This window comes from Lissotriton helveticus, chromosome 1_1, assembly GCF_964261635.1.
Source record: "Lissotriton helveticus chromosome 1_1, aLisHel1.1, whole genome shotgun sequence".
NCBI classification, from domain to species: domain Eukaryota; kingdom Metazoa; phylum Chordata; class Amphibia; order Caudata; family Salamandridae; genus Lissotriton; species Lissotriton helveticus.
The window spans coordinates 361,046,501-361,061,399 of NC_136057.1; the positions used below are offsets into that span (position 1 = coordinate 361,046,501).

The 14,899-nt window shown below is 50.3% G+C and overlaps 1 protein-coding gene across 3 annotated transcripts in view; it reads left to right on the top strand.

Annotated features, from left to right (window-relative positions):
- Nucleotides 1-14,899, top strand: part of LOC144808610 (adenosine deaminase 2-like) — a 773,449-nt gene that overhangs the window by 154,011 nt on the left and 604,539 nt on the right. The window lies entirely within an intron of this gene.

Below are 14,899 nucleotides of genomic sequence, written 5' to 3' on the forward strand. Positions count from 1 at the left end.
TCTGCAGGATAGGACTGGACTGCCACTGGTTCTCCAGCCTAGGCTCTACACCCTCAGGCGGACCAAGAGTCTCAGGGGAGGCTCTCCTCCCCCTACCTCTTCTTCTAGGGTTCCTTCTCCTCCTGTGAGGGGTACCCTCAGAACGCCATTCTCCCAACCTAGGGTTTAACCCCTCAGGTTGCACCGGGGTCAGAGGTGGGCTCTCCCACCCTCTGCACCCCCTTCCTGAGTCTCGCTCCCTACCAACTGGGGCGGTACCTCTGGAAGAAGAACCGGTCAGGACACCTATTTACAGTCGTCCTTCCCTCCAGGTCAGGCGGATCCTGAACCTGACCTTCCAACCTCTGGTCTAGAACCTTTGGTGGAACAATTGCCTGGCCCTCCAGGGCTTCTGGGGATTTACACACCATCCCCCTGAGGCTAACAAATGACACATATGTTGTGTGACTGTCTGTCTGGCGCAGATCTCCCGTCCCCTGTCCACCTGACAGTGCGCTAAGATCCCCCAGAACAGAAGTGGTGTCACCATGGTCACTACATGGGAACCTCGCCCAACTGGGTAGTCCCTGACCCACTGATTCTTCCACTGGGGAACTCATCCCCCAATCACTCCTCACACTGGACTCCTGTACCCTCCCTACCGGAGCAGTACTGCCAGACTGTAGAACCACAGGAGCTCTGTTTACAGACGCTCCAGGTCCTCTACTCACTTGGAGATTTTCCTCAAATGGAGTAACAGGGCAGCCTAGGTCCCCAACCTGGTGTTCCCTACAGAAACCATCCAAGTCCTGAGGCAGGGCTTCGTGGGTCTGGGGACCCTCGGTCACCCACTTACTCCTGCTCCACTGAGCCAGGCAGTAAGCCCCTACACCCTCCTCACTATCCTGGGACCTAGCTGGGCTACACTGAGCCTCTTCCACCACGCTGGGCTGGAAGATCCCTGAACCACTACTTTTGGAATCACTCCCTAATGACTCTAGAGAACCTCTAGCACTTTCCCAGTGGTTTGCTTCATCTGCAAGCTCACTTGCCTCAGACAATCCACACCCCAACCGGTGTTGGCACAACCCTGGTGAACAACAACTGAGCATTTGCTCCTTGAGAATAAAATCAAACAGTTTGTCAAAATCAGGTCCCGTGGGAACCTCTAACCACTCAATCAGTGCACACTGGCAGTCCCCTGCAAACTCCTCCCAAGACTGGTGAGACAGTTTTCTACTGTCCCTGAATTTCAACCTATATTCCTCCTCTGGGGAACCAGGTACCAGACTGTGGGACTGGGGGTGGGACTTCTTGCACTGGGCTCTGTGTAACTGCCAACACTGGACTCAACCCGCCCTGGGGAGTCCAGAAAATTAAAACTGCGTGCAGGGGATAGTCTACCTTCTAGGGCTATCTTCTCCCTGGCCAAGGCCCTCTCAGCCTCTGCAATCCTCTCCTGCACACCCAGCTGCGCTATCTCCTTAGCATGCTCTAACCGGAGTTTCTCCAAAGCCAGCTGGTGCTCCCTCTCTTCCCTCCTATCCAACCACTCATCTGGGGACAGGGAAAGGGATGGGGTGCTGCATCTGACACTGGACCTAGCAAGGGACTCCCTATCTATGGGGTCCTCGCTCTCTACTGGCACCCATATACTGTCATATTCTCCCTCCTCTTCTGAATCTTCAGGGCTTCCCACAGACCCACCACCCTCATGGTGTGAGGCCCAGGCCCTTTCCTCACTGCGCTCAAGATCCCATTGATCCTTTTGCCATTGGACCAGGAGGTCCTTAAGTACGTAACCGTTTGACTCACCCCTCCCTAGGTCTCTCTCTTCACAGAACCTTATCAGCTCCCACGTACTGTATGTACCTAGATCATTGAAATCAAAAGCAGGCTCCATTTTGGCGGACGTTCTTGAGAAAAGTTTACACAGGGAACCTAGGGGTCTGAGCTTAACACAGGAGTACACAATTCACAAAGGTATTCAGCAAGTTCCCTATCCCAGAGAACTCACACTCACCTGTCCAGTGCAACACACAATTCATCCACACACAACCCGCCCCTCGGACTGGTAATTCAGAAAAGGGGGTGGTGATGAACAGAGTGCCTGAATTAAGCAGACCACTCTTACCCAGTCCAAAGATCAGGGCTTGATCCATCACCGTTTTTTAGCTCACTGCACCATCCCAGCTCAGAACTTGGCTATATGCAAATTAGTCTGTTCCTGTCCCAGTGCATGATGGGAACAGGGCAAACCAAACTACCAAGCCAATTCTTATACTGGGAAGGAAACAAGCTTCCGGGGACCGGTTTCTGCCATTTCAGGCGTCGTCGGCCCGGCTTGCTTGAATCCTGATGGTGCAATGAGCAAGGGACTCACATCTGAGTATACCCTTACACGCTTATGGTGGACAAAATGATTCAGAAAAGGGGGTGGTGATGAACAGAGTGCCTGAATTAAGCAGACCACTCTTACCCAGTCCAAAGATCAGGGCTTGATCCATCACCGTTTTTTAGCTCACTGCACCATCCCAGCTCAGAACTTGGCTATATGCAAATTAGTCTGTTCCTGTCCCAGTGCATGATGGGAACAGGGCAAACCAAACTACCAAGCCAATTCTTATACTGGGAAGGAAACAATCTTCCGGGGACCGGTTTCTGCCATTTCAGGCGTCGTCGGCCCGGCTTGCTTGAATCCTGATGGTGCAATGAGCAAGGGACTCACATATGAGTATACCCTTCCACGCTTATGGTGGACAAAATGATTCAGAAAAGGGGGTGGTGATGAACAGAGTGCCTGAATTAAGCAGACCACTCTTACCCAGTCCAAAGATCAGGGATTGATCCATCACCGTTTTTTAGCTCACTGCACCATCCCAGCTCAGAACTTGGCTATATGCAAATTAGTCTGTTCCTGTCCCAGTGCATGATGGGAACAGGGCAAACCAAACTACCAAGCCAATTCTTATACTGGGAAGGAAACAAGCTTCCGGGGACCGGTTTCTGCCATTTCAGGCGTCGTCGGCCCGGCTTGCTTGAATCCTGATGGTGCAATGAGCAAGGGACTCACATCTGAGTATACCCTTACACGCTTATGGTGGACAAAATGATTCAGAAAAGGGGGTGGTGATGAACAGAGTGCCTGAATTAAGCAGACCACTCTTACCCAGTCCAAAGATCAGGGCTTGATCCATCACCGTTTTTTAGCTCACTGCACCATCCCAGCTCAGAACTTGGCTATATGCAAATTAGTCTGTTCCTGTCCCAGTGCATGATGGGAACAGGGCAAACCAAACTACCAAGCCAATTCTTATACTGGGAAGGAAACAATCTTCCGGGGACCGGTTTCTGCCATTTCAGGCGTCGTCGGCCCGGCTTGCTTGAATCCTGATGGTGCAATGAGCAAGGGACTCACATATGAGTATACCCTTCCACGCTTATGGTGGACAAAATGATTCAGAAAAGGGGGTGATGATGAACAGAGTGCCTGAATTAAGCAGACCACTCTTACCCAGTCCAAAGATCAGGGCTTGATCCATCACCGTTTTTTAGCTCACTGCACCATCCCAGCTCAGAACTTGGCTATATGCAAATTAGTCTGTTCCTGTCCCAGTGCATGATGGGAACAGGGCAAACCAAACTACCAAGCCAATTCTTATACTGGGAAGGAAACAAGCTTCCGGGGACCGGTTTCTGCCATTTCAGGCGTCGTCGGCCCGGCTTGCTTGAATCCTGATGGTGCAATGAGCAAGGGACTCACATCTGAGTATACCCTTCCACGCTTATGGTGGACAAAATGATTCAGAAAAGGGGGTGGTGATGAACAGAGTGCCAGAAACCGGTCCCCGGAAGCTTGTTTCCTTTCCAGTGAAGAATTGGCTTGGTAGTTTGGTCTGCCCTGTTCCCATGATGCACTGGGCCAGGGACAGACTAATTTGCATATAGCCAGGTTCCGAACTGGGATGGTGCAGTGAGCTAAAAAACGGTGATGGATCAAGCCCTCATCTGTTGACTGGGTAGGAGTGTTCTGATTAACTCAGATACTCTGTCCATCACCACCCCCTTTTTGAAATTATTTTGGCCACCATGAGTGTGGAAGGGTATGCTCAGACATGAGTCCCTTGCTCATTGCACCATCAGGATTCAAGCAAGCCGGGCCGAAGACGGCTGTAATGCCAGAAACCGTTCCCCGGAAGCTTGTTTCCTTTCCAGTGAAGAATTGGCTTGGTAGTTTGGTCTGCCCTGTTCCCATGATGCACTGGGCCAGGGACAGACTAATTTGCATATAGCCAGGTTCCGAACTGGGATGGTGCAGTGAGCTAAAAAACGGTGATGGATCAAGCCCTGATCTGTTGACTGGGTAGGAGTGTTCTGATTAACTCAGATACTCTGTCCATCACCACCCCCTTTTTGAAATTATTTTGGCCACCATGAGTGTGGAAGGGTATGCTCAGACATGAGTCCCTTGCTCATTGCACCATCAGGATTCAAGCAAGCTGGGCCGAAGATGGCTGTAATGCCAGAAACTGGTCCCCAGAAGCTTGTTTCCTTTCCAGTGAAGAATTGGCTTGGTAGTTTGGTCTGCCCTGTTCCCATGATGCACTGGGCCAGGGACAGACTAATTTGCATATAGCCAGGTTCCGAACTGGGATGGTGCAGTGAGCTAAAAAACGGTGATGGATCAAGCCCTGATCTGTTGACTGGGTAGGAGTGTTCTGATTAACTCAGATACTCTGTCCATCACCACCCCCTTTTTGAAATTATTTTGGCCACCATGAGTGTGGAAGGGTATGCTCAGACATGAGTCCCTTGCTCATTGCACCATCAGGATTCAAGCAAGCCGGGCCGAAGACGGCTGTAATGCCAGAAACCGGTCCCCGGAAGCTTGTTTCCTTTCCAGTGAAGAATTGGCTTGGTAGTTTGGTCTGCCCTGTTCCCATGATGCACTGGGACAGGGACAGACTAATTTGCATATAGCCAGGTTCCGAACTGGGATGGTGCAGTGAGCTAAAAAACGGTGATGGATCAAGCCCTGATCTGTTGACTGGGTAGGAGTGGTCTGCTTAATTCAGGCACTCTGTCCATCACCACCCCCTTTTTGAAATTACCTCGGACTGGTAAGGCAGTTTCTACCACCCCTGATTCCTCAACCTGACCACACGTGACACAGGTACCCATTCTCGGCGCAGGGCGGGGAACAAATGTACTGGACACAATTACACAATGATACATTTAGGAGAAGAAATATGGAACTTCAAAAAAACAATAATCCCCAAAATGTGGTTATCTAAAATGCAGAGTTTTGTGGTGCAGCCAGCTGCCACTGCGCTACAGCGCAAACACAAATCCAGATCCCTTCCGCTGCCAGCCAATGTTAGAAATGGGATCTCTGGCTGGCCAAGGCTTGCGCCAAAATCAGTCAGAGACCACCATTCCCACGTCAGGGCAAGGGAGTTACACGCCAAGATAACCCCTGCTCACCCCCTTGGTAACGTGACACGAGCAGTAAGGCTAAACTCGGAGGCAATGTGAGTTAAGTGTTTGCGCGTGCACCCAGCAACAACATCCAAGGCCCACCACAAAGGAAACTCCACACAAGGTTATATGTAAAAATAGCCTTTGTATTGTACAAAACACATTAGATAATAAATACACGCTTTACAATGTGCCCTAGGCATGGGCAGAATTTACAGGGGATAAGGTACATGGGACAGGGCCACGGACGCCACTGTCAAGAATAAACACTTTTAGAACTAGCACTTGGTAGAACATAGAGTAATCACTTTAGCACAAAAATAGAAAATAGAGCACACGACCAGTAACTACTGGTAATTGGTAAGTACCACCTACGTAACCCTAACCACCTTAGAAAAATGTCACGCAGGGAACCAGGACCTCACTAGCAACACCTGTACTAGGAGAAAAACAACCACCTAAGTATCACCATACATTTAGGGGTATAGGCATGGGAACATTTTACACATGATGCATCCTAACATTCAGAGGTGTAGGAGAAAAAACACGTGAGGCAGAAATATACCTTCAGCGGTGCAAGAACAAGGCACATGATGCATCAAAACACATTCAGAGGTGCAGGGAAGGAAAAGACATGATGCATAAACATACATTCAGCGGTGTAAGAAGAACAATTGTGCAGAAATCACATAAGCCACAACCTGTGACTGTCCCAAATGTCAGGGGCCTAAACGTAGCAGCTGCCCACTAAGTGCTGGGCAGCTGTGGAGACAATGGGGCCACGCTGGTGCCTCGTGGCCCTAAACAAATACAATGTCCCCCTGAGCCTCTCAGGCTCTGAATAGAAATATGCCCCCGAAGTGATGGAGCCTCGTGGGCTCGAGAACAACTGTGGGGCAGAGTGGGAGCCTCGTGGGCTCTGAGCAAACAATGCGGGCGGTGAGCTTCGGGGATCTGCAGCAGAATGCCCGGTGTGGGGGGAGCGGCCCGCTGTCTGCCGTGGCTGCTTTACCACCCAGAAATGCCCCAAATTGTCGGAGTCCCTCTCGGGGGACTCGAAAGGAAATTATGCCCACAAGAGCCTCTGCGGCTCTAAATAGAAATGCGGCACGTCGTTGGAGTCTCCCCTCTGGGGACTCGAACACAACAATGCCCCCGGGGTCGTTGGAGCCTCGACGGGCTCGAGATACACAAAATGCCCCCAGGTATGTTCCTGCAACCAAGATAGCACAGGCGGGAGGGGCGGGCACCGGCAATGTGCCCCGACGCCCTGCTCCCTTCGTCTGCACCTACGGAGTCCCCCCAGGCCCGTCTCCACTTACCGGGCGACTTCTTCTGGCGGGGGCTCTTCTCTCGGTCTTGCTTCTGTTGCGGGGCTCTCGAGGGCTTCCCTGGTGCCGCAGGCGGGGCTCTCCTTCACCGGAGCCTCGCTGGCAGTGGCACCTCCCTTCTACTCACTTCTCCCTGCTACTACAGATCGCGGGGTGGGCTCACGTCCGCTTCCGGTTTTCGGTGGCGGGACTTCCGGGTCGCTGTGGGCAGAGCGGCGGCCCGTAATAGTAATGGCTGTGTCGGCGGTCTCTTGAGGGGCCAAACGAGGGGTGAGAATCCACGGGCACAAGATCCCTGGCGGGGTGGGCACCCGCTAGGGATATCAAACCTCAAACTGGCACAACAGGGCGGCAAATAAGCGGGGTGGGCTTCCGCGCCGCCAAACCTTGACCAACTGGTGGGGCAAATGGCAGGGTGGGCACCTGCCTTAAAAATAAGCAACAAGGGGGATCCCCACGCCGGGGAATCCCTCGTGAGGGGCAAAAGCAGCTCCGGGCTGCTGCTCAGAAAGGGCAGCACTGCCCCAGACCGCAAGCGCTCCCCAGCACCACAATCCAGCGCTCCTAAGCGCTAGGGCAAAGTCCAGGAGCAAAGTCCTCAGGAAGGTGGGGGCAGCAAGGCTGGGCCCAGAGCCAGCTCACAGGGTCCTCCCAGGCAGGGGGGCAATCCCCAGTGGCGGTCCACTTGGCGCCCAGCAGCAGCCCCCCTCAGCAACAGGATCCAAGAGAGAACAACTTGTAAGGGGACACAGCCCCTTTTTATACACAGTATTCCTTTGTCTGGCTTCAGGGTGAGGGGATAAACCAGTCACAGCTGGTTTGTGAGCACTCTTGATGTGCTCAGCCCCTCACTCTATTCACTGGCAGGACTAGGGACATTAGACGCACCACAGGGGGTGGAGCCAGCATTGTGTGGGGAAAGCCCAGCCCTATTCAGGACCCAGGTGCACCCCTCCCTCACATTAGCATGCTAATCTCTCCATTCACCATCGGGGCAGACCCATCCAGACTCCTGGAGCCAGGCTCACCAGCCAGCTCCAGCCAATCACGTGCCAATACACTCACTGCACACGCACACCCATGTCTAGAAGTGGCACTTCCACACTAGACACATTCACGCCGCACACATCATTGCGCAGCATTCAATCACACGAGTCTGCACATACCAGACTCGAGCCTGCACACCCCACACTTCAGGAACTACCAGGGACACATACATTCCCCATGCATTCCTATGGGAGGTCAGGCCTATCTCACCACATGCACTCAGAGTGCGCACGCACTTTCCACTGGGACACAGTGAAAGTGCGCAGAAACCAAAAATCACCATCACCAGGTCACCATTAAAAGCAAAAAGTTTAGGGGTGAACCTGCCAGAAGGGTCAAGTCTAACAATAGTGAGGAAACGTTTTGGATAGGAAAACATCAGGATTATTTGGGGTTAAAAATTAACGTGTACTTTGAACTGCACCTGTTGTGAAAATGCTTCCCAAAGGCCAAAAGCAGAACGTGCTGATTCCAACGGACAGCACTCAAAATGCTTAATTAAAACACACAACACACAATTGATGGACGGAATGCATAGCAAATCAAAACATTCAGCCCCTGTCAAGAGATCTGGGTTGAATTCATCATTATTTTGCTCACCATGCCTCCCCAGTTTAGACCTGTCCATATGCAAATTAGTCTAGACCCAGTGCCTCATGGGAGCAGTCCAGCCAGAACTGCCCAGCTAGGTCCTCCCTGGACCGGAAACAAGCATCCTTGGACCGGTTTCAGTGTTCAGGTGAGTAGGCAGTGGCAGGGCCCTTAGCTACTGTGCTTGGCGCTACTGTGCGTTTTTACTGAATTGTAAAATACTTTTAAATGCTTTTAAAACGTGTGTTGGCCTGATTGCAGGATAGCGATTTAGGCTTCCCGCTGTAATTTGATTGGCGCTATCACTCCGTCACTGAGGTACCTGTTTAGAGGCCGCACACCGGGGGCTGTTCTTGTCATCCCTCCTTCCCGCCCCGGTCCGACGTGGTGACTAGCACCGTTGCGCGGAGGGCGAGGAAGGTAGAGGCAGCCACTTCCAGTGTGCGGGGGGCCGGTTAGCGGTCTAGTGCTCCTGAGGCTGACTGGCTGCGGGACATAAAAAAGGCAAGCCCGTCTGCGCCCGTCCGCGGCCATACGGGGACCGGGGCCAGAACCCCTGGACAAATGATGGTCAGAACACAGTGGACTAGCGAACAGCTTCAGACAATGAGGCCTAACACTCGGGATCTATGCTGTCATAGCATGAAGGTGGAGAAGGAGGTGTGTTGTAAAAACTGTCACTATACGCTTGGTGGGGTAGAGGAAGGTAAGTCGGAGGCTACCACGCTGACGTGTGGGTTATTGAATGTTAGATCCATGCGGAAGCACAAATTGGATGTTTATGCCCTCCTCACAGATAAAAAATTAGACCTTCTTTTCCTCACGGACGTGGTCGAGGCACTCCCTGAGGGGTACCTGATGGTCAGACTAGACCGGGCCTTGGGGAGAGGGGGAGGAATTGCAATTGCTTTTAAGCAGCCGCTGGGCTGTCAATTGGAACAGCTAAATATAGCGGACAGTGAGACGGGTGCTTTTACCATTAGGATAAACCCTGCCACTACGGTAAAAGGACTACTGGTTTATAGACCTCCAGGTCCCTATACCCGATTTATGGATAGTATGGTGGAAGGTATCACGGAGGGCGTCATTCGAAAGGACACATTTCTGGTGCTAGGAGATCTAAATATACATTTGGAAAACTCACTTGACAGAGGGTTGGCGGGCTTCTGTCAGGAATTGAAGTCACTTCAACTTAACATACTAGCCAGGGCCCCTACCCATCAGCAAGGCCATTTATTGGACCCCATATTTGCCAACTGGGGGGAAGTGGAAGTAAACGCTCCTATTCCCGTCCCCTGGTCGGACCATTTCTTCGTACCCTTTGTGGTAAGAATTCCTGTAGTTAGAGTCCAGGAACAGCCCTTACTAAATTATCCCAGCCGCAAATGGGCCAAATTCTCTCAGGCTAAGTTTAATGCGGCACTGGCTAAAGGAGGGAGGCCAGGTGGTATGGATGTAGAATCCGCGTGTAGGAATTTTAACAGACGCATCATAGATGCCCTAGATAGTACAGCCCCGCTACGTTTGAACATCCGGAGGGAGCGGCTACAGAAGTCGGCTCCATGGTACAATGATGGCCTACATCACGCAAAGGCGGAATGTAAACATCTGGAGAGGCAGTGGAGGGTGGCCTTTCTGAACCAGGCAAAATTAGATTACAGAGCTAAGCGAAGGGCCTACCATGGACTGATTAGAAGGACTAAGGCAGCTTATTATGCAGGGAGAATTGGGCAGGCGGAAAATTCCACTAAGGAACTGTTTAAGATCTACAGGGAAATTTCCGCGGCCAAACCTCCGACTATGCCCATGGAAAGATCATTGGAATCCTGCAATCGAATTGCGGGTTATTTCTCAGAGAAAGTGGCCACGATATATTCCTCCTTTTCAGGGGAAATAAAAAATGGAGCTGATTTCGTGGGGGTGGAGTGGCAGGGTGTGGGACTGGATGCACTTGAGAATTTCACAACCCCCCCCTGAGGCACTGCGACAGATCTGAAGCTCAATAAAGTCTGGGTCCCCGAGGGACCCCGCCTCACCAAAAACTGCTTACAGATACCCTTGAGATCTTGGAGCCCTACATCAGGCACCTGCTTGATGTATCTTTTGGGACGCATACGGTGCCTGAAGGTTGGAAGCAGGCGGTAGTCTTACCCCTCCAGAAAATCAGCTATGAGAAAATGGAGAACCGCCGCCCTATCTCGCTGCTACCCTATTTTGCCAAAGTGGCAGAGAAGGTCGTGAATGCCCAACTTATGACCTATGTGGAGGAAGTAAACCTGCTCCAGTCAACGCAATTTGGTTTCAGACCCCGGCACTCAATGGAGTCAGCACTCCTAATGGCCGCCAAGACCATCAGACAAGTGGCGGATGAGGGTCAGACCATGGCCCTTATCCTCCTTGACCTGAGTGCGGCTTTCGACACTGTAGCACATTACACCTTGCTACAGTGTCTGAATAAGGGTGAGATCATGGGGGCAGCGGTGAAATGGATTCAGCCTTTCCTGACCAATCGGGGATTGCAGGTTAGGCAGGGTAAGCACTTTTCCAGGATAATCAACCTGGACCAAGGCGTGCCACAGGCCTCGGCCTTGAGTCCGACTCTATTTAATCTTTATGTCTCCCCTGTAACTGATATTGTTGAGGGCTACGGCATGTGTATTGTGACATATGCCGATGACACTTAGCTGGCCATCTCCCTGTCGCGCTCACCTGGTCTTGCTGCATCCAACTTTAGAGCGTGCATGCAGGAGCTGGCCTCCTGGATGTCTACCAACTGCCTGAGGTTGAATGGCGGCAAGACGGAGGTGCTCATGGTGGGGTGTGTCCGTCTGTCTGGTCATCGGCGTGGTGGCCTGCCTGTTTGGGACCAGCACCCGTGCCTTGCCAACAAGCTAAAAATCTGGGCGTATGGTTCGCTTCGGACCTCACTTTTGCGCCACAGATTAGTCGAGTGGTGGGGGTCTGCTTCGGGGTCCTGAAAGCTCTGCAGAAGGTGCTGGACCTTCTTCCGATGGAGGCTAGACGGATGATGGTGCATGCCTTGGTCACCTCGAGAATGGACTATGGCACCCTCCTGTACCTGGGAGCTACAGTCAGGAGTTTAGATCATCTGCAGGTGTTACAGAATGCCGTAGCCCGGTTGGTTCTGAGGCTCCTGATAAGATCTGCCTCAAAGGCCGCGCTGCAGGCACAACACTGGCTTCCGGTCAGGAGTAGGATTGAGTTTAAGGCCCTGTGCATGTGCCACAGTATTCTGGGAGGCAAAGCACCTGGGCCTTAACAGAGCTTGATTACACAATACAGACCTGCTCGGACACTTAGGTCTATAGGCACAGGCCTGCTAACGATCCCAAAAATTTAAAAAACCCGCATGGGGGCAGGTCTTTCCGGTTCCTTGCAGCAAAGGGCTGGAACAAACTTCCGCTGTAACTGCGCATGGAACCTTCTGAGGCAAGGTTCAGGAGAAAGCTCAAGACGCCTCTATTTAGGCAGTAATCTAAGGCACATTTGAGCACTTCTGGGGGGCTTGTTATTTTCACTCATCACAGCGCGGGGACACGCCGGTGTGCGTAACCAGGCGCTCTACAAACTTCCCTATTATTATTATTATTATTATTATCAGCCAGGATACCTTGAATCCAGTGGCACAGTGAGCCCGGGACCTACATCTGGGCATACCCGAGCACTTAAGGCGGGAAAGCAAAAGACACACAATTGATAGACACACAATTGATGGAAGGAATGCAGAACAAATCAAAACATTCACCCCCAGTGAAGAGATCTGGGTTAAATCCATCATTATTTTGCTCACCATGCCACCCCAGTTTAGATCTGGCCATATGCAAATCTGTCTTGACCCTGTGCCTCATAGGAACAGTCCAGCACAAACTGCCAAACCAGGTCCTCCCTGGACCGGAAACAAGCATCCTAGGACCGATTTCGGGGTTTCACCCCTCATCAACAAGGATAGCTTGAATCCAGTGGCACAGTGAGCCCGGGACCCACTTCTGGGCATACCCGGTGCAGTTAGGGCGAGAAAACAAGAGACACACAATTGATGGACAGAATGCAGAACAAATCAAAACATTCACCCCCAGTCAAGAGATCTGGGTTAAATAATTATTCTTTTCATCACCATGCCACCCCAGGTTAGACCTGGCCATATGCAAACCAGTCTTGGCCATGTGCCTCATGGGAACAGTCCTGCCCAAACTGCCAAGCCAGGTTCTCCCTGGACCAGAAACAAGCATCCTAGGACCAGTTTCGGGGTTTCACCCCTCATCAGTCAGGATAGCTTGTATCCAGTGGCACAGTACCACAAGACTGATGAAACCACACAAAAAAGCACCAGTATTGTTATTTGTGTTTCTGTTTGTTTCAGAGGGTGGTGGGAGGGCAGAAGCAACTACGGGCGTCAAGCAACCTTTTTATAAAAAAGTTCGCTAATCAACAGATAAACAAATTAAGTGTAAGGAGACTGTGGTTGGCCGGTGCTACTTAGCCTGGACCGGAAGGGAGGTATTGGCTGCGAGAGTGACTTAGGATGCAGCAAAGAAGAATGGAGGATGGAACCAATGGTAAGTAGCAGGGAGAAATGAAGTGGTTTTGTTGACCACAACAGTTCTCGACCTAAAAACCCATTTCTGTAAACCAATAGATATTAGCAAATACCAACATTAAATAATATTCTGCTCCTTTTACATTACTTAACAGGCTTTCTTTCATGCAGGAAGCTGGAATTGTACAGCATATCCAGTGCTGTGCTTGTGGTGGGTGGAGGAGGGGTCCAAACGAGGATTTTGAAGGTGCTACAAGTGCTTTTAACCAATTAACCTTGCTAAGAAGGGACCTAATTACCAATGCTAATGTACAAGAAAGGCCTTGCCACAAAGCGCATGCATAGAAATCTGGCGGTGCTCTGAACATTTAGATCAGTTTCGAAGCAGCCTTAGTTATTTGACAGAATGTGTATCATCACAACTAAAAGACTTACAAAGCAGTGCAAAGATGGGGCTTTGGCCACACCCCTTTGTAGATGATAGTACGGTGGCTCTGGGACAGTAAACCCAAAAGTCTCAAAGTGTTGCAAGGAAGCACAGTAATCCCTGATTGCCCCAGGATGATTTCAAACTATTACCACATGACCTACAATTAATTTGCATTGCAATTATCCCCTACACAATACGAAATTAGTTCTGCTGCAGTCCATATTCCACTCAAAGGAACAGGGTTTGCGGATCGGTGTAGTTGGTGTATCCAGTAATACACAATGTTCTTGTGCTGAAGATTGTATATTCCGCGTATGGTGGTGTAATGAGCATGAGTACATCAGCTTTATGAGCCTTTTTGACACGTGTGACATCTTATAGTGCTTTTCAGACAATGTAAAGTTGTTTACTTGGGTTTTCTATATCTTTTGGAGTTCGGGTTCATTTCTATTTAGGTTACCTTCATTATCTGGTCTAATAGGTGGCAAGGGATTTTTCACATGCTTGTTTAAGTGGAGAAGCGTGGCTCAGTGGTTAGAGGCGGCAGACCCAGAAGCTGAGATCGGCCGTGGACCAGGGTTCGATGCCTCGGCGGGTCTCGGGCTCAAAATTCCACGGACTCGACAATTGTCGCTCCGGTGCCTACTCGACTCACGGGGTCACACTCTGTGACTCTGGGCAATAGCTTGCTTAATCTCCACTACGGCCCCTCGCGGCGGGATGCCTGGCTTTCACCTTGTGGATACCCTGCCGGGGTATCTCACAGGGGAATACCAGGACGGGTTCCCTAAGCAAGCGCCTTGATACCTTCGGGTGATACGTGCGCTATATAAGTCGCAATACATATATGTAATATGCGTTTATGATCTAAAATGTGCAGTGTTTTTTAGGTTTAAGTTCTCCAGTCTTCCTAGTTCTGTGAAGGCCTGTAATAAATATGGATGAAACGTGTAGAGGCTAGAAATGGAGGATTCCAAAAAGCCACAATATGGTTTGATTAGTACAGTCACAAGGAAAAAACAAGCATTTGCAATGCAATAGGTCTCGCATTAATAGCTTTGTCATTTACAATGCCAATAGTTATAACTTTCGCAAATGTGACACCTATAGCATTTGTAATGCAATATGTGTTGTATTTACCTGACTTAGATGTATTGATATTACAAATAACAATGTTTTTTTTTTGTTTTTAATAATTAATACTTAAAATCAAAGTTATTGTAATTTATAATGGCAATAGCTTAAACTTTTGTAAATACATTTTGTGAAGATTATGTTCAGTGTATTTTATTGTGACAAAAATCCAAGAACAGAAGTGAAATATTAACATCTTTTTGTGACATTTGTAATGAAGCTTGAAACATTAAGAAAACATGTGGTGGCGCTGAGTGATGTTGTGGTGGTGACGAGTAATGCTGTGGCATTCAGTGATGCTGTGGTAGCGCATAGTGATGTTGTGGTGTCCCTGAGTGATGCTGTGGTGGT